This window comes from Ornithorhynchus anatinus, chromosome 1 (assembly GCF_004115215.2).
Source record: "Ornithorhynchus anatinus isolate Pmale09 chromosome 1, mOrnAna1.pri.v4, whole genome shotgun sequence".
Taxonomy (NCBI): domain Eukaryota; kingdom Metazoa; phylum Chordata; class Mammalia; order Monotremata; family Ornithorhynchidae; genus Ornithorhynchus; species Ornithorhynchus anatinus.
The window spans coordinates 100,742,842-100,768,500 of NC_041728.1; the positions used below are offsets into that span (position 1 = coordinate 100,742,842).

Here is a 25,659-nt window from a genome sequence, read left to right on the forward strand (position 1 = left end):
AAAACCAGATGATATTGTCCCGTGATACGAATGATGGCAGGCTCTTAGCATCAAGTTTTCCCCTTTTGTGTTTTTACTGAACTCAAAAATGGGCTGAACCGTGACCCATTCCCATTTCCCCTCTATGGAGAAGTAATGCATTTCGGTTAAATTCAGAATGGTTCTAAGGGTCAGGTAAAGTGTTAAAGTAATTGCTGCATGTCTCATTTCCCCTTATCTGCACTTCAGTATCAGGGATATAGTCTCTGGAAATAGACTGATAAATAGGTTGTGGAAAATCTAGTTTAGGATCCAAATAAATAATCCGCTTAGTTTAAATGGAAACCATTCAAAATGGACATGCAAAAGAACCTCACAGTGACTGGTTGCAATGGAAAATCCCAAGAGGGCAGTTGAAGGACAGATGCGAACGGGAGGGAAGGCTCTCACAGCCCTTTTCACTTCGGCCCAAATCTTCCCCATGTCTTGCTGAGGACCTAGAGGCTGAACCCTAGTTGGAGAAAACAGGGCCAGTGTGGCCTGGTCGAAAGAGCACAGCCCTAGGAGTCAGAGAACCTGGGGTCTAATCCTGCCTCTGCCACTTTTCTGCTGTGTGATCTGGGACAAGTCATTTCATTTCTCTGTGCCTCAGTTTCCTCATCAGCAAAATGGGAACCCTCCTACTTAGACTATGTGCCCTCAGAATCTTACCTGGCTGGTCAATGTTGAGGCTCTCAGGAAGCTGGAAGCCAGGATAATCAGAAGAGTTTAAGAAAAATTTAGATTGAGATAGCCCTTTATATTCACCCTATCCGCATCCCCAGTGCATTTATGTACATATCCCTACCCTCTGCCATTTCCAATCCATCATCAATCAATCATATTTATTGAACACTCGCTGTGTGCAATGAATTGTACGAAGCACTTGGAAGAGTGCGTACAATACAGTGGAGTTGGTAGACATGTTCCCTCCCACAAGGAGCTTACATTCTAGAAGGGAGACAGACATTAAAAGAAATTACGAGTCAGTACACAAGTGTCCATATATGTACAAAAGTAGCAGTGTTGCCTAGCAGCTAGAACAAGGTCTGGGAGTAAGAATAATCTGGGTCCTAAACCCAGCTTCACCACCTGTCTTCTTTGTGACCTTGGGCAAGTCACTTAACTTTTCTGTGCCTCAGTTACCTCACTTGCAAAATGAGTTAAGACTGTGAACCACATGTAGAGCAAGGGCTGTGTCCGACCTGATTAACTTGTATCTACCCCAGCATTGAATAAAGTCCCTAGCACATAGTACTTAACAAATTCCATAAAATAGTGCTTTGGGGCTGAGGATGGGGTGAATATCAAGTGCTTAAAGGATACAGATCCAAGTGAATAGGTGGTACAGATGGGAGAGGGAATACACCGTAGACCGTTAGCTCGCTGTCGGAAGGGAATGTGTACTCTCCTAGGTGCTCAGTACAGTACTCTGCACACAGTTAAGTGCTCAGTAAATGTGATTGATCGATCGATCATTTGACAGAGGAAGTGAGGACGTTGGGAAGGCTTCTTGGTGATGTGATTTTAATAGCATTTTGGAGGGGCAGGGGGTGTTGGTCTGTCGTACGTGAAGGAGCAGGAAGTTCTGGGGCAAAGGAAGGCCATGGGCAAAGGGTCGGTAAGGATGTAGGTGAGATTGACATACAGTGAGGAAGTTCCTGTTAACTCAAGTGGGCTGACTGCGAGGTAGTTGTAAATCAGCTAGATAAGTAAGATGGGAAGGGGTGAGCTGATGAGTGCTCTGAAAAATGATGTGGAGAAGGATGGGAAACTACTGGAGGTTCTTGAGGAGTGGGAAGACATAAGGTGAACATTTTTTCGATAAACGATCCAGAGAGCAGAGTGAAGTTTGGACTGGAGTGGGGAGAGACAGGAAACTGGGAGGTCAGAGAGGAGGCTGATACAGTAGTCCAAGTGAGATTTGATAAGTGCTTGGATCAACATAGGAGCAGATTCACTGGAGAGGAAATGCCGGATTTTAGCGATGTTGTGAAGGGGAAACCGACAGGATTTCTCCTATTTGTAATTTATTTTAATATCTGTCTCCTACTCTGGACTGGAAGATCCTTGTGCTTAGGGGTTGTGTCTACCAACTTGATTATATTGTACTTTCCCAAGCGCTTAGTACAGTGCCCTGCATAAAGTAAGCACTCAATGAATACCACTGATTGATTAATATGGGCCAGGGACTGTGTCCAACCTATTTATCTTGTAACAACCCCAGTGCTTAATACTGTGCCTGACATGTAGTGAGCATTTAACAAGTACCGCAGTTAGAGTTATTTGTAAAACAGACTTAGGTGAAGCCGGAAAACGCCAGGGGAGGACACCGGTCACTTCCAGAAATTTCTTCTGGCTCTTTATTCTTTTAGTCCTGTGGTTCTATGGGCCAGTCCGCCCTAGGCAAACACGATGGCAGAATGACACAGTGTTCCAGAATCGCCGTGTCGCAACATACTAGAGATGATGCTAGCACTCCCGGGAGGAGGGTAGCAAAAAAATGCCTGAACAGCAGTTCATTACAGTCCAGGCGTTTTTGTTCCCACTCCCTCCTGGGAGGTCCCAGCACGTCCATAGATCTAGACGCTGAGCATATGTTGGCAACAAATGTGGTCTGTTATTGCTTTGGCCATTTACCTATTCCCTCCCCTCAAATTGTCATACCAGATCAAATCCACTTTGGCCTTCCAATGGTTGGTTGGTTGTCAGTAGGTTCCCTTAGCCAGTCAACTTTCACCACCATCACGGCCTGCTTCTTCCGGTGGGTCACACGGGCCCCGTCATCCTGGGTCTGCTGCCTTCACGCGGCCGGGGGCCGGCGCTTGAATGCTGGGGGGAGGTGCAGTGGTGAGGTGGGACCCCCCCGTCGGAATCCGGAGCGCAGGGGGTTGGATCCCGGGTCCCCAATGCCGTGGGGCTGAGCCCCGGGGCCCGGGAGGGAAGGATCGAGTCGGGATCTGCCCACCTCTCCACCCGCCCCAGGTCACATGGGGCAGGGAACCAGGACACCGATCTCCAGACAGAGCGGGCAAGGGATGCCAGCCCTGCAACAGCATGGCAGAGTGGATAGAGCATGTGCCTGGGCTTCAGAAGGTCATAGATTTCCATCCTGGCTCTGCCATTTGTCTCCTGTGTGGCCTTGGGCACATCACTTTGTTAGGTCTCTGTTATCTCATCTGCAAAATGGGGATTGAGACTGTGAGTCAGATGCGGGACAGGGACTGTGTCCAACCCAATTTGCTTGTATCCTCCCCAGGGCTTGAGAAGCAGCGTGGCGCAGTGGAAAGAGCACGGGCTTTGGAGTCAGGGCTCATGAGTTCGAAACCCAGCTCTGCCACTTGTCAGCTGTGTGACTGTGGGCAAGTCACTTAACTTCTCTGGGCCTCAGTTCCCTCAACTGTAAAATGGGGATTAAGACTGTGAGCCCCACGTGGGACAACCTGATTCCCCTATGTCTACCCCAGCGCTTAGAACAGTGCTCTGCACATAGTAAGCGCTCAACAAATACCAACATTATTATTATTAATGTCTGGTGCATAGTAAACGCTTAACAAATGCCACAATTGTTATTATCAACAGGGGCAACTCCAACCTCTCCATGTAGCGAGCGAGCCGGCCCTCTCTCCCGCTAGTATCCCAGACTCAGGGCTACCTTCCCCTACCCTTGCTGTGAATGCTTCTTGCCCGCGTCCCGGGTGTTGCAGGGACCAAACCCTCTACCCTCCCACTGTGAAGAAGACCACTTACCTGTATCCCGGGAAAGCTGGAATTTTCCACTCCAGCCCTGTCTGGCTGCTGTGGATACACAACAGGAAGCATCCTGGCATAGTGGATGGAGCACGGGCCTGGAAGTCAAAAGGATCTGGGTTCTAATCCTGACTCTGCCACTTGTCTGTTGGGTGACTTTGAACAAGTCGCTTCACTTCTTTGAGTCTCAGTTACCTCATCTGGAAAATGGGGATTAAGACTGAGGGAGAAGGACTGTGTCAAACCCATCACCTTGTATCTAGTACAGTGCCTGGCACATAGTAAGTACTTAACAAATACCACAATTAGGTGTTCCCAGCCGGGATTCCGGACTCTATCTGGCAGTTCAACCAGCATAGTTTAGGTAGATGGCTATCGCTACCCTCAATATCAGGTAGGGAGGCGCCTGGGCTGAATCTATTTACCTGAATAACAGGTAACTACTTCATGAGAAGCAGCATGGTGTAGTAGCTCGAGCACAGGCTTGGGAGTCAGAAGGTCATGGGTTCTAATCCTGGCTCTGCCACTTATCTGATATGAGACTTTGGACAAACCATGGGAAGTACTGTGGCCTAGTGGAAATAGCATAGTTCTGGGAGTCAGAAGGACCTGGGTTGTAATCCTAGTCCTGCTACATGTCTGCTGTGCGATCTTGGGCAAGTCAGTTCACTTCTCTTTGCCTCAGTTACCTCATCTGGAAAATGGGGATTAAGACTGAGAGAATCATGTGGGACAGGGACTGTGTCCAACCTGATTAGCTTGTATCTACCCCAGCACTTATAAGTAAGTAGTGAGCACTTAAAAGTGCCATTATTTTATTATTATTATTGTGTAGATTCAACAGTCACCAGAAAATTAAAACAAAAAAATCTTTCTGACTCCAAGAAAGACTGAGTCCACATCTCTCCCTCCGCAATGTCAACCTGGCTGCCTTTACTTCATTCATTCATTCACTCAATCACATTTATTGAGCACTCACTGTGTGCAAAGCCCTGTACTAAGTGCTTGACTGCCCATGGGAGTTGCTGGGTTGTATTTCAGGGCACAGTTTCCAATCATGTGAATAAACTTGAGAATGTGCAGAACCTGAATTGAACGGTGAACAACATGTCACCGGAAAGAAAGGGTGAGGAATGCAGATGACTATGTTGGAAGGTATGGCCGGGAGGAGGCCATACCATCTGAGATTTTTGCAGATTAGAAGAGCATTCATTCACTGGGTAAGGCTCCCTCTTGAGCATTCATAGTAATGAGGGACAGGGCAGGCTCCACTGAATGACGTATAGAAACCAATTCCTTAATAGTTCACATTGTTCCCCACTACTTCTGATCGACCAGTGATAACTGCCGGATCTTACCCAAAAGGAGTCTGTTACCATCATCGTCGTCCGTATTTGTCGAGTGTCTACTGTGAGCAGAGCACTGTGCTAGGCATTCGGGAGCATATAGTAGATGAGTTCCAATCCCAGCTCTGCCACTTGTCAGCTGTGTGACTGTGGGCAAGTCACTTCACTTCTCTGTGCCTCAGTGACCTCATCTGTAAAATGGGGATTAAGACTGTGAGCCCCACGTGGGACAACCTGATTCCCCTGTGTCTACCCCAGCGCTTAGAACAGTGCTTGACACATAGTAAACATTTAACAAGTACCAAAATCATCATCCCTTATAGTTAGCGGGCGCTTACTGCATGCAGAGCAGCATGGAGTAGTGGATAGAGCTCGAGCCAGGGAGTCAGAAGGCTATGGGTTCTAATCCTGACTCCACCGCTTGTCTGCTGTGTGACCTTGGGCAAGTCACTTCACTTCTCTGGGCCTCAGTTACCTCATCTGGAAAGGGGGAGTTGAGACTATGAGCCCCACATGGGACAGGGACTGTTCCCAACCCCATTTGCTTGTATCTACCCCAGAGCTCAGTATAGTGCCTGGCACATAGTAAGCGCTTAACAAATGCCATAATTATTATTACTACTAAGCTCTTGGGAGAGTACACTATAACAATATCACAGACATATTCCCTGCCTACAACGAACTTACAGTCTAGAGAGACCATAAATCATGGTCCCTGCCCTGGAGGAGTTTACCATCTTATAATAATAACAATGTTGGTATTTGTTAAGCGCTTACTATGTGCAGAGCACTGTTCTAAGCGCTGGGGTAGATCCAGGGTCATCAGGTTGTCCCATGTGAGGCTCACAGTTAATCCCCATTTTACAGATGAGGTAACTGAGGCACAGAGAAGTGAAGTGACTTGCCCAGAGTTACACAGCTGACAAGTGGCAGAGCCGGGATTCGAACCTATGACTTCTGACTCCCAAGCCCGGGCTCTTTCCACTGAGCCACGCTGGACAGAAAATGCTAGGATATCTTTCAGTGAATATAATTAGTTCTCCTATGCCATGGAGGCTGTTTTCTTAAATAACCTTTGTGTTAAGGAGAAACTGGATTGTAGTGCTTATACCATGTTGAACACAACCCAAGACCTCTGACCCGGCATTTTTTAAACAGTATTTGTTAAACGTTTACTAAATGCCAGACACTATACTAAATGCTGGGCTAGATCCAAGCTAATAAGGTTGAACACAGTCCATGTCCCTTGTGGGGCTCACAGTCTTAATCTTCATTTTACAGATGAGGTAACTAGGCCCAGAGAAGTGAAGTGACTTACTTGCCCCAGGTCACACAACAGACAAGTGGCAGAGCAGGGATAATAATAATAATAATGTTGGTATTTGTTAAGCGCTTATTATGTGCAGAGCACTGTTCTGAGCGCTGGGGTAGATACAGGGTCATCAGGTTGTCCCACGTGGGGCTCACAGTTAATCCCCGTTTTCCAGATGAGGTAACTGAGGCACAGAGAAGTGAAGTGACTTGCCCACAGTCACCCAGCTGACAAGTGGCAGAGCGGGGATTCGAACCCATGACCTCTGACTCCCAAGCCCGGACTCTTTCCGCCGAGCCACGCTGCTTCTCTATTCAGAACCCAGGTCCTTCTGACTCCCAGGCCTGGGCTCTTTCCTCTAGTCCACACTGCTTCTCCACCACACCGCGTGCTTGTTTTCACAAGAACGTTGTCGTCCAACATGTGTTGTAAGAACGTTCCCTAATTCTGAACTAGCGTTCTAGCCAAAATACATAAAGAAAACATGCGATAGCGGAACTTACTGTACTTTTAACCCTACGCAAATACCATACATAAACCTACAGGATTTCTGGGGAGTAGGCAGATTGATGACTTTTAACCTCCATATATTATTTTTACTCAGAAACATAAAAAGATTCCTTTATGCCTACATAGAAGCAGTGCGCGTTTCATAAAATGCTTGGCCCAAGGAAAAGTCAATAACATACCGCACTTCCCATAGCAGTCTAGTTTGCCTCTCCGTAGAATTTTGTCTTCCCTCGACTTTAACTTGCCGTTTCCTGGAAGGAGCAGCTTATCTTTCCCTCTCAACTGCAAGCTTGCTGTGGGCAGGAAATCTGCCGACTCTGTTGCACTGTACGTTCCCGAGCGCTTAGTACAGTGCTCTGTCAGCACTCAGTAAATACCATTGACTGAAATACCGTCGAGTGATCTTTCATTCACAAAAACTGCAGTGAAGCAGCCTGGATGTGACACGAAACCGGGAGGAAACCATTCATTATCTAGAGTGCACAGCCATCATCATAAGGAAGAGCACGAGCAGATATTTCCTTCTTTCTTAATGACTGGCGGAGGTCCAGACCAGTTACCATCCACTCCTCCCATAACTGGGGGCCCAAGGCGTTTGGGCAGCTGCCAACCTCCCAGAGTTGCCAGCTGGCAGGTAGAGCAGGATTGTCGACAGCCATTACAGATGAGGGCCAAACTCGTGGCCCAACCATCCAGTCTCATGCCAGCCCCCATGACCTCCTCCGTCATTATTTGGGCCTCTTACCTCATCTCATTTCCGGGGAGGGGATCTCCTGGGCCAGAGGCTTTGGAAGGATTGGGAGACGGAGGGGAACATTCAAAAACCTTAACCAGCACCATGATCGGCTGGGCACTTCATATTCACCCCTCCCTCAGCCCCGCTGCACTTATGGATATAGTCATAATTTATTTGTTTATACTGTCTGTCTCCCCCTCTAGACTGTAAGTGTGTCGTGGGGAGGGAATTTATCTATCACCTCTGTTGTAATCTCTGAGGGGCTTAGTGATAATAATAAAAACGGTGGTGTTTGTTAAGCACTTGCCATGTGCCAGGCACTTTACTAAGTGCTGGAGTGAACACAAGCAAATCGTGTTGGACATAGTCCCTGTCCCCCTGGGGGTTCACAGTATCAATCCCCACTTTACAGATAAGGTAACTGAGGCACAGAGAAGTGAAGTGACTCGCCCAAGGTCACAGTGCAGGCAAGCGGCGGAGCCAAAATTGGAACCCATGACCTTCTGACTCCCAGGCTGGTGCTCTATCTGCTATGCCAGGTTGCTTCTCGTAATGTATCTAGCAATTCTGTTGTGTTGTACTCACCGAGGGGCTTAGTACAGTACTTAGTACAGTACGAGAAGCAGCCTGGCTCAGTGGAAAGAGCACGGGGTTGGGAGTCAGAGGTCATGAGTTCGAATCCTGCTCTGCCACTTGGCAGCTGTGTGACTGTGGGCAAGTCACTTAACTTCTCTGTGCCTCAGTTCCCTCATCTGTAAAATGGAGATTAAGACTGTGAGCCCCGCGTGGGACAACCTGATTCCCCTGTATCTACCCCAGCGCTTAGAACAGTGCTCTGCACATAGTAAGCGCTTAACAAATACCAACATTATTATTATTATTATTACTTCCTGCACTCAATAAATGCCATTGAGTTAATGACTAATTGACTGATAGATTGATTCCCAGCAGTAACTCAAGAGGAGAACTCCCACCTCCTTCTGAAATCTACCCTTTCCACCTGTGCCTCTGACCCCATCCCTTCATACCCTATTAAAGGACTTTCCTCTTCCCTTCTTCCCTCCCCCACTGTATTTTTCAATCGCTCACTTTCTGATGGCTCCTTACCCAAAGTTTTCAAACATGCCATGAATCCCCTATCTTTAAAAAAAACCCCTCCCTTGATTCTAGAGCACCCTCCAGCTCTCCCTGCACCTCCTGCCTACAATTATTTCCTCTCCAAACTCACTGAGCCAGGTGTTTTCACCCTCTGTCTCCACTTCCTCTGCTCCAGGTCTCTCTTGCACCCCTGCAATCTAGCTTCTTTTCCTTTTGCTCCACAGAAATGCCTTCTTCAGGCCACCAAGGACCTCCTTCTTGCTAAATCCAATGGAGCAGCACTGTGGTCTAGTGGTTAGAGTATGGGCTTGGGAGTCAAAGGACCTGGGTTCTAATCCCAGCTCCTTCATGTGTCTGCTCTGTGACCATGGGAAGTCACTTCACTTCTCTGTGCCTCAGTTACCTTATCTGGAAAATGGGGATTAAGACTGTGAGCCCCACATGGAACAGAGATTATGTCCAACCTGATTACCTTGTAACTACCCCAGTGCTTAGTACAGTGTCTGGCACATAGTAAGCATTTAACAAACCATAAAAAACCTCTACTCCACTAAAATCCTCCACAGAATCTCAGCTACCTTGGACACTGTGAACCACCCCGATCTGGAAACATCATCTAAATTGGGCTTCACGGACAGTGTCCTCTCCTCATTCTCCTATCTCTCTGACTGCTTCCTCTCAGTCTCTTTTACAGGCTCCTCCTCTGCCTTCCACCTTCTAATTATGGGGGATCCTCAAGGGTCAGATTTGGGTCCCCTTCTATTCTCATTTACATCCTCTCCCTTGAAGAACTCTTTCGCTCTCACTGCTTCAACTACCAATTCCATATAGAGGACTCCCAAATCTCCCTCCCCAGCCCTGCCCTTCCTACTTCACTATAGTCTTTGCGTTTCCTCTTTCCTTCGGCAAATCTTGACCTGGATATCCCAACCAAAACCTCAATCTTAACATGCTCAAACCAGAACTCCTCATCTTCTCACCCAAACACTGTTCTCCGCCCGCCAACTGTACCATCACTGCTGACAATACCACCACCCTCCATCTCGGAGGCCCACGATACTGGCATTACCCTTTCAATCTGCATATTCAGTCAGTCACCAAATCCTGTCGGTTTTACATCCACCTCGTCTCTAGAATCCACCGCTTTTTCTCCTTCCAAGCTGATACCATTCTGGTCCAAGTACTTACCATATCTGTAAGCTGGAAGCTCGTCATGGGCAGGGAATGTGTCTATCGACTCTGTTGAATTGTACTCTTTGTACTCTCTTAAATGCTTAGTCCCCTCTCAGGATTGCACCTGGAGAGTTTCCAATACTCTACCAGACTTGGCTAGAGGAGGGAGGAGGAAGAGTCAAGCAGAGGCCTTCCCGTTCCATTCCTAGCTGGGGCAGTGGTTAGCGAGTGGAAGGCAATCTGCGACAAGTCAAAACTCACCTGTGCTGGGCAGGAGTGGAATCGGAGAGAGTCGAGGGTGGAGACTCAAGCTTACCGCATGGAAGAAGCCAATGGTAAACCACTTCCATATTTTTACCAAGAAAACTATGGATACGCTACCAGAATGACTGCCAATATGGGGGGGGACATTCTGGGAGAGATGAATCCATGGAGTTGCCATGGAGTCAGAAATAATTCAGCAATAGTATTTATTCAATAGTATTTATTGAGCGCTTACTTTGTGCAGAGCACTGTACTAAGCGCTTGGGATGAACAAGTCGGCAACAGATAGAGACAGTCCCTGCCGTTTGATGGGCTTACAGTCTAATCGGGGGAGACGGACAGACAAGAACGATGGCAATAAATAGAGTCAAGGGGAAGAACATCTCGTAAAAACCGATGGCAACTAAATAGAATCGAGGCGATGTACATCTCATTAACAAAATAAATAGGGTAACGGAAACATATACAGTTGAGCGGACGAGTACAGTGCTGTGGGGATGGGAAGGGAGAGGTGGAGGAGCAGAGGGAAAAGGGGAAAAAGAGGGTTTAGCTGCGGAGAGGTAAAAGGGGGGGGAGGCAGAGGGAGTAGAGGGAGAAGAGGAGCTCAGTCTGGGAAGGCCTCTCGGAGGAGGTGAGTTTTAAGTAAGGTTTCGAAGAGGGGAAGAGAATCAGTTTGGCGGAGGTGAGGAGGGAGGGCGTTCCGGGACCGCGGGAGGACACGGCCCGGGGGTCAACGGCGGGACGGGCGAGACCGAGGGACGGCGAGGAGGTGGGCGGCAGAGGAGCGGAGCGTGCGGGGTGGGCGGTAGAAAGAGAGAAGGGAGGAGAGGTAGGAGGGGGCAAGGGGATGGAGAGCCTCGAAGCCTAGAGTGAGGAGTTTTTGTTTGGAGCGGAGGTCGATAGGCAACCACTGGAGTTGTTTAAGAAGGGGAGTGACACGCCCAGAGCATTTCTGCAGGAAGATGAACCGGGCGGCGGAGTGAAGAATAGACCGGAGCGGGGCGAGAGAAGAGGAAGGGAGGTCAGAGAGAAGGCCGACACGGTAGTCTAGCCGGGATACAACGAGAGCCCGTAACAGTAAAGTAGCCGTTTGGGTGGAGAGGAAAGGGCGGATCTTGGCGATATCGTAGAGGTGAAACCGGCAGGTCTCGGTAACGGATAGGATGCGTGGGGTGAACGAGAGAGACGAGTCAAGGACGACACCGAGATCGCGGGCCCGAGAGACGGGAAGGATGGTCGTGCCATCCACGGTGATAGAGAAGTCTGGGAGAGGACCGGGTTTGGGAGGGAAGATGAGGAGCTCAGTCTCGCTCACGTTGAGTTTTAGGCGGTGGACCGACATCCAGGTGGAGACGTCCCGGAGGCGGGAGTAGATGCGAGCCTGAAGGGAGGGGGAGAGGACAGGGGCGGAGATGTAGATCTGCGTGTCATCTGCGTAGAGATGGTAGTCGGAGCCGTGAGAGCGAATGAGTTCACCGAGGGAGTGAGTGTAAATGGAGAACAGAAGAGGGCCAAGAACTGACCCCTGAGGAACTCCAACAGTTAAAGGATGGGGGCGGGGGGGGGAGGCGCCAGTGAAGGAGACCAAGAATGACCGGCCAGAGAGGTGAGAGGAGAACCAGGAGAGGACGGAGTCCGTGAAGCCAAGGTGAGATAAGGTATGGAGGAGGAGGGGATGGTCGACAGTGTCAAAGGCAGCAGAGAGGTCGAGGAGGATCAGAATGGAGTAGGAGCCATTGGATTTGGCAAGAAGGAGGTCACGGGTGACCTTAGAGAGAGCAGTCTCGGTAGAGTGGGGGGGACGGAAGCCAGATTGGAGGGGGTCTAGGAGAGAATGGGAGTTAAGGAGTTAAGCAGCACAAGACAAGTGCTTAGTAGAGTGCTCGGTACACATTGTGATCAATAAATACCACTGATGATTATCTTTCCTTGATTACTGTATCAGCCTCCTTTCTGACCTCCCTGCCTCCAGCCTCTCCTCTCTCCAGACCACACTTTGCTCTGCTGGTTGAATACAGTTTCTAAAAAAATAGTCCGTGCAAGTCTCCCCACTCCTTATAAACCTCCAATAGTGGCCCATTCATATCCTCATCAAAAGAAATTCCTCAAAATTGGCTTTCAGGCATTGAATCAAATCACCCCCTCCTACCTAACCTCACTCCTCTCCTCTCACTTTGCTCCTTTAACATCAAACCTACTTATTTGTCCTTGAACTTGTCTCTGTTACCATGGACCCCCTGTTCACATCCTCCCCTCTGCCCGGAACTTCCTCTCCTTTCCTTTACGACAGATCATCATGCTGTCTATTATTCAAAGCCCTACTAAAATCATATCTCCTCCAGGAAGCCTTCCCTGACTAACCTCTCATCTCTCCACCCTATTCTCTCTCCCTTCTCCATGACCCATTGGAAAGAGCCTAGGCTTGGGAGTCAGAGGTTCTAATCCTGGCTCGGCCACTTGTCTGCTGTGTGACCTTGGACAAATGACTTCACTTCTGTATGCCTCAGTTACCTCATCTGTAAAATGGTGATTGAGACTGTGAGCCCCACTTGGGTCAGGGACTGTGTCCGACCCAATTTGTTTATATCCAACCCGGTGCTTAGTACTGTGCCCGGCACATAGTAAGCACTTAACGGATGCCATTATTATTATTATTATTCTCCATGCCTCAGTTACTTCATCTGCAAAATGAGGATTAAGACTGTGAACCCCACATGGGACATGGACTCCGTCCATCCTGATTAGTTTGACCCTTCCCTAGGGCTTAGTACAGTGCCTGGAATGTAGTAAACACATAACAAATACCATAAAAAAAAACCCAAAATCTATGCATTTTGGGTATGTATTCCCTAAGTACTTTGATATTTAAGCCAATCCCACAGGTTCCACAAGTTGGTGCAGTTTGCATTGCGAAATGTTAATGAGATGAATCTTTCAAGATAATATGACAAATGAGAGGTTTATAATGGCTGCTGATTGATCACCCATTAGTTGAAATTACTAGGTCACCAGATCTTTCAAGCAGGGGCCGGGGTCAGGCAAGAGGGAGGTGGGGCTTCCCGTGAAGTCCTGTAGGAGGAAAGGACATGGGGCGGTGACTGTCCACCAGGGCCACATGAATGTGTGGGGCTTCTTCTGAAACCGAAACTTACGTGGGTGAAATTGTGCTATTTGTTAAGCACTTACTATGTGCCAGGCACCGTACTAAGCACTGGGGTGGATACCAGCAAATTGGGTTGGACACGGTCTCTGTCCCACATGGGGCTCACAGTCTCAACCCCCATTTTACCGATGAGGTAACTGAGGTCCAGAGAAGTGGAGCGACTCGCCCAAGGTCACACATCAGACAAGTGGCGGAGCTGGGATTAGAACCCATAACCTTCTGACTCCCAGGCCCGTGGTCTAGCCATTATACTATGCTCCTTCTCCATTTGCTTACTGAGACCTCTGTCTTTCATGAACACCAGGAGCACATCAGCTACCTTCCACCCTGACCCGCCCAACTGCATTCAGCTGGCCTCTTTCCCAGTCGGGGAACCCAGCCCCAATAAATCATACCTGAGTATTTACCTGTCCTGCATTTTGGGGGCCGGAGATCTCTTCAAAAAGCCGGGTTCCTCTGTCCTACTCTGACAGATGAAAAGCTCTAGTTCTTGTCTTTGGGAAACTGTATAGCAGTTGGAATGCAGCTCAATGGCTAAACTTTCTTTCTAGTCGTTAATTCCTGGAAGAGGAAAAGATACTTGTCAGATAAATGTGTTAGAGCCAAAAGGAAAACTCAGTGCTCTAACTGAGCTGAGGATCCTCAAATCTGTTCTCTCTGTGGGGAAAAAAAAGCACATTATGTCAAAAGTGAACCCTGCAGTAGAATTCAGTCAATCCGTAGCATTTATTGAGCTTTTAACTTTAATCATATTTATTGAATGCTTACTATGTACAAAGCACTGTAATAATAATAATAATAATGTTGGTATTTGTTAAGCGCTTACTATGTGCCGAGCACTGTTCTAAGCGCTGGGGAAATACAGGGTAATCAGGTTGTCCCACGTGGGGCTCACGGTCTTAATCCCCATTTTACAGATGAGGGAACTGAGGCACCGAGAAGTGAAGTGACTTGCCCAAAGTCGCACAGCCGACAAGTGGCCGAGCCGGGATTCGAACCCATGACTTCTGACTCCAAAGCCCGGGCTCTTTCCACTGAGCCCCGCTGCTTCTCAGCGCTTCTCACTGTACTAAACGCTTGGGAAAGTATGCTATAATAATAAACAGACACATTCCCTGCTTGTGCAGAGCACTATACTAAGCACGTAGTAGAGTTCAATAACGAGGAGCAGCAAGGCGTAGTGGAGAGAGCACGGGCCTAGGAGTCAGAAGGTCATGGGCTCTAATCCCAGCTCTGCCATTTGTCTGTTGTGTGACCTTGGGTAAGTCACTTCACTTCTCTGGGCCTCAGCTACCTCATCTATAAAATGGGGATTGAGACTGTAAGTCCTATGTGGGGCAGGGACTTTGTCCAACCTGATTTGCTTGTGTCCACCCCAGTGCTTAGTACAGTGCCTGGGACATAGTAAGCGCTTAATAAATACCACAATTTTCAATTGTTATTATTAGAATTAGTAGACAAGATCCCTGCCCTCCAGGAGCTTACAGTCTAGCAATTCACTCTTTTTTTAACCGACCTCAGTATATTCTTGAGTGCTTAACAGTCCAACCATTTTCTTCATGGAATTAAATCTGACTCTTCCTGGCATCTTTATCTTTTGCAGTGTGCTTGTCATCCAAACGAGGAATTATCCAAACAGTGCTACTGCTTCTTGATGAATGTGTTAAAAGTATTTGTTTAATGAAACTTATTAGATAGGCCATTAATAGGCGAGTGTCTCATTTTTGTACCAACAATCTTCAGAGGTTTAGTGAGTCGATGGCCCAACTTAAGTCAGTCAAAGGTGCCGCGATATCGATGTTCCCCGCTCTATTTAAGTTAGCCGGGGGAAAGAAGGTCACCTAATAAAAACCCTCCAAAACGGATTACCAAGAAATCAGTAATATGAAATTACTGAACAAAAATGCTTTGATTTTAGCTGCGTATGTGACAAAACGTGAAGACCTAAATGTACGAGTCAAAGCATGCCTGGGAACAAATGCAAATAGGATACTATTTTCAGCTAACAAATCCATTAGGCCCACCCCTCTGAACCGGCACAGCAATTTTCTCTTGAGGAGGCAAAACAGAAGCGATGAAGGTGATAATCAGAGAAACATACTCAATTGCTTATGAAAGAGTAAGATGCAGTCTTGCAGCGATAATCATTATAATAATAATACTATTTACTTATTTCAATTACTTATTTCAATTATTTCAATTAACTGTTATCTTGTACTCTACTAAACTCTTAGTACAGTGCTCTGCACACAGCAAGTGTTCAATAAATATGATCGATTGATAAATAATAATAATACTAGTGATGGTGTTTATTAGGTGGATACAAAAACAGTAAGTATGTGCTAAGCTCTGGGGTAGATGCTTCGACTTTGAGCCTCATGTGGGAGAGGGATTGTGCCCAGCCTGATTAACTCGTACCTACCCCAGGGCTTAGAGCAGTGTTTAGAACACAGTAAGCGTTTAACTAATACCATAATAATAATAGATGCAGGATAATCAGATCAAAAACAGTTGCTGTCCCTCATAGGGCTAACTGTAGAAGAGAATAATCATGATTTTGATATTCCTATAACCAACACAAAATGTAATAATAATTATGATATCTGTTAAGCATTACTATGGGCTGAGCACTGTTCTAAGCACTTGGGTAGATACAAGGTAATCAGGTGTCCCATGGGGTACTCACAGTCTTAATCCCCATTTTACAGACGAGGTAACTGAGGCACAGAAAAGTTAAGTGGCTTGCCCAAAGTCACACAGCAGACAAGTGGCAGAGCCAGAATTAGAATCCATGTCCTCTGACTCCCAAGTCCATGTTTTTTCTACTTCCCCTTCCCCAAAGGCGATTTTCCAACTCACATATACAGCTTTATTCTACTCAACATTCCCATTCATGCATCCTGACATCGATTCAATTATCTAAGAACAGGAGAACTTGGTCATTCGAACAAGAAATGATAATCACATGAGCAAACCTGCGTCCTTTTTCCAAGGAGCCACATGGTGAAATGTTTGTGGCTTCCATGATTACTTAGAAAAATGTCTCTATCTTCACCCTATTTTTGAGTCTGTAGCATGATGTCAAAGGCTCACAACACAGGTACTGTGATGCTTCTGTTCCCCTTTGAAACATCAATCTATTGCTCCATTTATTTTCCTTTTAAACCGAGAATTTAACACCACGACACTAGCCATCCAAGTATTTGAGGTCTTGCTTCTTGAGAACCGTGGTGTTGCAAGACCACGAGCCTTCTGTGCGACAGGGACTGTATCCAACCCGATTAGCCTGTATCTACTCTCAGCACTTAGTACAGTGCCTGGCACATAGTAACCACTTAGCAAATACTTAAAAAAAATAAAAGTTCCCTACTGAGTGTTGTCTTCCTTTAGAAACTTTCAGGGCTCTGAGGATGTTTAATGGATTTTCTGTCCTCCGCCCACTCAATCTGTCTTCTATCATTACTGGGCCAGACCCATGGTCTATTAATCAATCAATCAATGGTATTTATTGAGCACTTATTCTGTACTAAGCACTTAGGAGAGTATAATTCAACAGAGTTGGTAGACACATTCCCTGCCTACAAGAAGCTTACAGTCTAGAGGGGAAGACAGACAATAAAATTACTGATCTGTACATGAGTGCTGTGGGCTGAGGATGGAGAGAGTAGCAAGGGCTTAAAGGGTACAAATCCAAATTCAAGGATGACACACAAGGGAGAGGGAGTAGAGGAAACGAGGGTTTAATTGGGCAAGGCTTCTTGAAGAACATGTGGGCAAGGGGTTGGCAGTGAATATAGAAAAGGTTGAGGTACAGTGAGTAGGTTGGCATTAGAGGAGTCAGATGTGTAACCTGGGTTGTAGCAGGGAATCAGAGAGGTTAGAGGGGAAGGGGCAAGTTGACCGAGTGCTTTAAGTGTGGCTCAGTGGAAAGAGCCCAGGCTTGGGAGTCAGGGGTCATGGGTTCGAATCCCACCTCTGCCACTTGCCAGCTGTGTGACTGGGGGCAAGTCACTTCACTTCTCTGTGCCTCAGTGACCTCATCTGGAAAATGGGGATGAAGACTGGGAGCCTCACATGGGACAATCTGATTACCCTGTATCTACCCCAGCGCTTAGAACAAAACACCAACATTTAAAGCCTGGGGTAAGGAGTTTCTGTTTGATGTGGGAAGGGATGGGCAGAAACTGGAGGTTTTTTGAGGAGTGGGGAGACATGGACTGAACTTTTTATGGAAAAATGATCCAGGCGGCAGAGTGAAGTAGGGACTGGAGTAGGGAGAAACAGAGGGTAGGGAGGTCAGCGAGGGGATCGAGGCAGTAGTCAACAGAGAAGCAGTGTGGCTCAGTGGAAAGAGCATGAGCTTAGGAGTCAGAGGTCATGGGTTCGAATCCCGGCTCCGCCACCTGTCAGCTGTGTGACTTTGGGCAAGTCATTTAACTTTGTGGTACCTCAGTTACTTCATCTGTAAAATGGGGATTAAAACTGTGAGCCCCACGTGGGGTAACCTGATTCCCTTGTATCTCCCCCAGCGCTTAAAACAGTGCTCGGCACATAGTAAGCGCTTAAGTACCAAAAAAAAAAAAAAGGTGGGCTAGGCTAAGTGCTTAATAATAATAATGATAATAATGTTGGTATTTGTTAAGCACTAACTATGTGCAGAGCACTGTTCTAAGTGATGGGGTAGATACAGGGTCATCAGGTTGTCCCACGTGAGGCTCACAGTCTTCATCCCCATTTTACAGATGAGGGAACTGAGGCACAGAGAAGTTAAGTGACTTGCCCGAGGTCACACAGCTGCCTAGTGACAGAGCCGGGATTCGAACCCATGACCTTTGACTCCCAAGCCCGTGCTCTTTCCACTGAGCCACGCTGCTTCCCTGCTTAGATCAGAATAGTAGCAGTTCAGATGGAGAGGAAGGGCAGGTTTTAACAGTGTTTTGAAGGTAGAGTTTACAGGATTTGGTGACATTAAATAAGTAGGTTGAATGAGGGAGAGGAGTCAAGGGTAATGCTGAGGTTACAGGCCTGTAAGACAGGGAGCGTAGTGGTGTTAATTTATTATTATTTCATTCATTTTATTAATAATGTGAATATATCTTATAATTCTATTTATTTATATTAATGCTACTGACGCCTGTCTTCTTGTTTTGTTTTGTCTTGTTGTCTGTCTCCCCCCTTCTAGACTGTGAGTCCTTTGTTGGGTACGGATTGTCTCTGTTGCCGATTTGTACTTTCCAAGCGCTTAGTACAGTGCTCTGCACACAGTAAGCGCTCAATAAGTACAATTGAATGAATGAATATCTTTAATTTCATTTTTTATATTGATGCCTGTTTACTTGTATTGATGTCATGCTGCCTGTTTACTTGTACTGATGTCTGTCTCCCCATCTGTAGATGGTGAGCTTGTTGTGGGCAGGGGTTCTCTCTCTTTATTGCTGTACTGTACTTTCCCAAGCGTGTGGTACAGTGCTCTGCACACAGTAAGCGCTCAACAAATATGATTGAGTGAATGAATGAATATCTGAGGGGATGGGTTTTCGGTGGGAACATGAGGAGTTCTGTTCCGGACATGATAAGTTGGAGGTGGCAGCCGGCCAACCAAGTAGAGATGTCCTGAAGGTCGGCGGAAATGTGAGACCGTAGAAAGCTGTAAATTTGGGAGTCATCCATATAGTTGAAACAGTGGGAGCAAACGAGTTCTCCAAAGGACCGAGTCTAGATGGAGAATAGAAAGGGATCCAGAACCGAACCTTGAGGAACCTCCACACGGGGTGGGAGGCAGAGGAGGAACCTGCGAAAGAGACTGAGAAGAAACAGACAAAGGGATAGGAAGATAAGAAGAGAATAATAATAATAATAATGTTGGTATTTGTTAAGCGCTTACTGTGTGCCCAGCACCGTTCTAAGTGCTGGGGTAGACACAGGGGAATTAGGTTGACCCACTTGGGGCTCACAGTCTTAATCCCCATTTTACAGATGAGGTAACTGATGCACCGAGAAGTTAAGTGACTTGCCCAAAGTCACACAGCTGACAAGTGGCCGAGCCGGGATTCGAACCCCTGACCTCTGACTCCAAAGCCTGTGCTCTTTCCACTGAGCCACACTGCTTCTCAAGAAGCCAAGGTTATACCATGTTTCAAGGAGAAGAGGGTGGTCCACAGTGTTGAAGGCAGCTGAGTGGTCCAGAAGGATAACTTCTCGGTGCCTCAGTTACCTCATCTGTAAAATGAGGATTAACTGTGAGCCTCAGGTGGGACAACCTGATTACCCTGTATCTACCCCAGTGCTTAGAACAGTGCTCTGCACATAGTAAGCGCACATAGTAAGCGCTTAACAAATACCAACATTATTATTATTATTATAAGCGCTTAACAAATACCAAAAAAAAAATTAGGATGGCTTAGAGGTCATTGGATTTGGCAGCAAGGAGGTCAGGGTGACCTTAGAGCGGACAGTTTCTGTGGAGCAAAGTGGACGCAAGCCAGATTGGAGGGGATCAAGGGGAGAATTGGAGGAGAGGAATTTGAGAAAGCAGGTGTAGAAGACTCACTCGAGGACTCACCCCTGTGCTTAGTAGACTCACTCAAGGAGTCACCCCAGTGCTTAGTAAAGTGGCTAGCACATAGTAAGTGCTTAACAAATGCTATTATTATTATTAATTATTATGGTTAGGGATGGACCATCCAGCACCCAGATTTTCCCCCCTCCATCTCTAATGTTTCCTTTCATTGATCCAACCAGGAATGTGTATCCATGATTTTGTCCCAAGCCCTCTTGAATCTGTTGATATTTCCAGTGTGCACAACTTCCTATGTGAATAAATTCCATAACTTGTGACCCTCAGAGTGTAAAAGCTTTTCCTTCTGTTAGTTTTGAATGTGATGCTTTCAGTCTGTACTGGGTGCCCCCTCGCTTGGGTATTGTGGGATTTGATGAAGAACAGTTCTGGATTGTTTTGTTTAGTTTTTTTTTTTTAATGGTATTTATTGAACATTCACTATGGGCTAAGCACTGTACTAAGTGTGGAGAAAATCAGGTTAGACACAGTCCATGTCACACATGGGGCTCACAGTCTTAATCCCCATTTTACAGATGAAATTACTGAGACACAGAGAAGAAGCAGCATGGCTTAGTGGAAAGAGCCCGGTCTTGGACTCTTGTCTGCTGTGTGACCTTGGGCAAGTCATTTAACTTCTCTTTGCCTCAGTGTCCTCATCTGTAAAATGGGGATGAAAACTGTGAGCCCCACATGGGACAACCTGATAACCTTGTATCTACCCCAGCGCTTAGAATAGTGCTTGGCACATAGTAAGTGCTTAATAAATACCACCATTATTATTATTATTGTTTGCTCCAAGGGCACGCAGCAGACTGTGGCAGAACCAGCATTAGAACCCAGATCCTCTGACTCCTAGGCCTATGCTCTATCCCTTGTCTGTTTCTCGACAAGTTTGGCCCAGTCCACAGGCTGCATGATATTTTAAGTTTTAATCATGTCCTCTCTCTCCCCGGGTCTTTCCAGGTTGAAGAATGATAGATAACCTCCTTCTCAGACTAAACTCAAATAGGTTTCCTAGATGATGGAATTTCATCGTGATAATCAGTTCGCCTCTCCTTTTTTCTCCTTTGACTGTTACATGATTGATTAAAAACTGGTATTTGAAGTTTGTCCTTACTACAGAAACTATCCCAAAACTGACGAATTTCAGTAGCTCAAGCAGGGAATTTAAGAAGGAATAGCTGCCCCCTACTTAAAATTAAATGCCTGAAATTCATTTGTTAACCAGATCCCATTGCTGGAATTTCCCAAAATTACATCTGTTGAAATAGCTAAGAGCTAATATTAGGATAAAGGTGATAGTTTAGTGTGAGTGGACTGGAGTTATGGTTAGTGACAAAGTTTAATGGCGTGTCTTGATGATGGGATTGTCGATGATAGATTTGTTGACGATTGGCTTGGGATGTCTGACTTTCAACCATCTGTCATGCAACCACTCTAGAACAGCAGATTGAAAAGTGAGTTTGGGGTTAGAATACCCAGTTCACCTTGGGTAGAAGATGGGAAAAATTTCAGCAAAACTCAGTCCGAATGGTCAAAATAATATCCTAAGACTGCTCCCTTCTGCCTTTCTCTCTTGGGCTTTTAAGTCTCAGTAGAAAGCAGTTTTTTGCAAAGATCTGTGAGATTTTCCCCACTCAAACCACATCTGTAGCCAACTTCCTCCAAGTATCTTTTGGCGTTACCGTTGGAAACACTGGGTTGGGTGGATCACTGATCTGACAGACAGGCTATGATTTATGGTCTAGTGTGCTTGCCCGAATTCAGCTCCCTCTGCTTTTTGTGCTTACTTTACTCATGAAGCCTCTCCTACTAGGTTCAGCTGGCCTAATGGAAAGAGCACGGGCCTAGGAGTCAGAGGACCTGTGTTCTAATCCCGGGTCCGCCACTTACCAGCTCTATGACCTTAGGAACTTCACTTTTCTGGGCTTCAGTTCCCTCATCTGCAAATGTGAGCCCCATGTGGGACCTATTTCTCGTGTACCTACCCCAGCTCTTTGTACAGTGCTTGGCACATAATAAGTGCTTAACAAATACTACAATTATTATTATCATTATTATTTTGAATAGTGTCAGCATTATTAGTATTATTAGCACTACTCTGCTTGCCCATTTCCCTACTACTCTCACTGGGAAAATGTGGTTGTAATGGGGCTCCTGATGGAGCAAAATAACGGCAAACGTTTCGGGCTAATGTCTAGGCCCAGTTGCCTCAAATTATTTTTTTCCACTAATTTTTTCAACTCCTGGCATTTCGTAAGAGGGTCCTCCTTATTTTTTTAAAATGGTATTTATTAAAGGCTTACAATGAGCCACACACTGTACTTAGAGTGGGGGTAGGATACAAGCTAATCAGGATGGACAGAGTTTATGCCTGACGTGGGATTCACAGTCTTAATCCCCATTTTACAGTTGAGGGAACTCAGGCACAGAGAAGTGAAGTGGCTTTCCCAAGGTAATACAGCAGAGACGTGGCGGAGCCGGGATGAGAGCCCAGGTCCTCCTGTTGCCCAGGCCCAGGCTCTATCCACTAGGCCACCCTGCTTCATTTGCCCTTGACTCAATGAAGCAGTGTCTCGGCTGAGCCATTTAGTGCCCAGGAAGCTTTAGGAGTCTTTCCTTGAGCATTTTCAAGCAGTTTTTCCCTTTGAAAACAGAACACCTGTCTGGAGAAACCCAAGATGAGCTCGGACCAGATCATTCGGCTCCCCCGTGAGATCTATTCCACCCCCTCTGAAGTTACGGAATTTATTCTGAGTCTTTCACTCCTTTTAGTAATAATAATAATGGTATCTCTTAAGTGCTTAGTATGTGCCAGGCACTATGCTAAGCTCTGCGGTGGATACAAACAAATTAGATTGGACCCAGTCCCTGTCCCACGTGGGACTCACACTCTCAATCCCCATTTTCCAGATGAGGTAATTGAGGCCCAGTCACACAGCAGACAAGTGGCCGAGGCAGGATTAGAATCCATGTCCTTCTGACTCTCAGGCCTGTGCTCTATCCACTGTGCCATACTGCCCCTTCTCTAGTCACTTTCTGGATGAAATAGTGTAGGATATAAAGTTCCTCTGATGGCTGCTTCTATTTGGTTTCACTCTCTGTGAGCGGAAAGGAAATTTGTTACAGCTAATAGAGCTTCCCTAAGCAAGCAAGCTGACATTTGGGTCTTCTCACCGGTCTTGTTCTTTCTCTATTACATGTAGCCACTAGGCCACTCACGTCAGTGGGAATGCCAACCTCCTGAAGGGCAAACTGGGTTGAAATTGTCCTCTTAATGCTGCAGATTTCAGCAGTGATTAAAAGGACCTATTAGTTGCATTTTCAGACTGGGAAGTGTTCCAGTTTGTAGATGACAAACGTTGGAAACTGGTGATTCTGAGAAAATAATAACACTCCCCAATTCATTGGGATGCCAATGTTTTTCTTTGCATTCTGACTCTTCTGATTTAACTGCTGTTCAGACCCGCAATTGAAGGTATCTATGAAACCGTTCTAAGATTAGATCATTCTCCCTCTTTGAATCACTCTATTCAGTTTTGGAGTATTCGTTCATTCTTTTCAACCATTAATCAATCAGTGGCATTTACTGAGCACCGTGAACGATCGGTCGGTCCTATTTATCGAGTGTTTACTGTGTTCAGAGCACTGTACTAAGTGCTCGGGAGAGTACCGTATAACAGTATAACAGATACATTCCCTGCCCACAGCAAGCTTGTAGTCTAGAGCGAGAGGAAGACATTAATATAAATCAGAGCACCGCACGAAGCACGTGAGAGAGTACAATACAACAGAGCTGGTAGCCATGGTTCCTGCCGATAGCAAGCTCAAGGTCTATAGGGGAAGACAGACATTAATATAAATATTTATTTAATTCTTTCATTGAGGGGTCCACTGTGTGCACAGCACTGGACTGAATGAACCAAGCCAACATGGGGAAGCTGTCTCCCCCAGATAACCAGATTTCTCACCTGCCTACCTCCTCAAACAGCAAAAGGTGGGTGGGCACAGTGGGGAGGGAAGGCAGCTGAGATGGAGTTTTGGAGAAACTCCTGACCACTTTCACAAATTGCATGGATCACCAAGGAGACCTCTGCTGCTATGGGAATAGGAAAGGCCACAGAGGCAGAAAAATCCTTGCTCTGTCTAATCTCTCCCTCTCTCCCTCTCTCTTTTTCTCTCTTTCAGAAGCTGGGCCCCATTCCACTGGGCTGGATGGAACTTCCCCCATGACTCTTAGTCATACTTCCATGGCATTTAGGGACACTCTTAAGTAGAGTAAATACTATTACTAAATAGAGAAGCAGCTTGGCGTAGTGGATAGAGCACGGGCCTGGGAGTCAGAAGGTCATGGGTTCTAATCCTGGTTCTGTAACATCTTTCATTCATTCAATAGTATTTATTAAGCGCTCACTATGTGCAGAGTACTGTACTAAGCGCTTGGAATGGACAAATCGGTAAGAGACAGAGACAGTCCCTGCCCTTTGACGGGCTTTCAGTCTAATCGGGGGAGAAGGCTCTAATCAGGGGAGAACATCTCTGCTGTGTGACTGTGAGCAAGCCACTTAACTTCTCTGTGCCTCAGTTACCTCATCTGTAAAATGGAGATTAAGATTATGAGCCCCAAGTGGGGTTCACCTGACTACCTTGTATCTACCCCAGCCTTTTGAATGGTGCTTGGTGCATAGTAAGCGCTTAACAAATACCATAATTATTATTAGTAGTAATAACTGTGGTATTTGTTAAGCGCTTACTCTACGCTAAGCACCGTACTAAGTGCTGGGGTAGATATAAGACAATCAGGTCCCACATGGGGCTCACAGTCTAAGTAGGAGGAAGAATAGGTATTGAATATCTATTTGGCAGATGAGGAAAGTAAGGTCCAGAGATGTGAAGTGAGTTGCTCAAGGTCACTCACTAGGTAAGTGGTAGAGCCAGAATTAGAACCCAGGTCTTTTGACTCCCAGGGCCATGCTCTTTCCACTAGGCCATGCAGCCCCTGTCCCCTGGGGAGCTCAAAACCTAAGAATTGAAACAGTGTTGCCTAGTGGATAGAGCCCAGGCCTAGCAGTCAGAAGGACCTGGATTCTAACCCAAACTCCACCACTTGTCTGCTGTGTGACCTTGGACAACTCACTTCATTTCTCTGGACCTTACTTCCCTCATCTGTAAAATGGGGATTAAGACTGTGAGCCCCATGTGGGACAGGGGCTGTGTCCAACCTGATTAGCTTGTATCTACCCTAGCGCTTAGTACAGTGCCTGGCCATAGTAAATGCTTAACAAATACCATAAAAAAAATTTAAGGATTGGAGACAGACACATCAGGAATGATGAGACATTAAAACGCAAGACAAACAAATATACAAAATAGGCTCAAAATAACTGTGGGGATAAAGAAGCCTGAGAGGCACGGGAGCAGATTATATCTCTTTGCCTCGGTTGCCGCATCTGTAAAATGGGGATTAAGACTGTGAGCCCCATGTGGGACAACCTGATTACCTTGTATCTATCCTAGCACTAAGAACAGTGCTTCACACATAGTAAGCACTTAATAAATGCCATCATTATTATTATTATTATCCCAAGCACGGTGGGCACAGAGCATGTAGGGAAAGAACCAACCAGACTCCATGAGCACTAGAGACAGTCTATATAGTAGGGGAATATTTAGTAATGAGGCAGTGCTTTTTAGTACATAAGGATCTGGAGTGGGTTAAATGGGAAATAT

General features: G+C 46.3%; 1 pseudogene; it reads left to right on the forward strand.

Annotated features, from left to right (window-relative positions):
* The first annotated feature begins 10,049 nt into the window (after window positions 1-10,049).
* On the forward strand, window positions 10,050-10,194 carry LOC114815977 (annotated as a pseudogene).
* The last annotated feature ends 15,465 nt before the right edge of the window (window positions 10,195-25,659 follow it).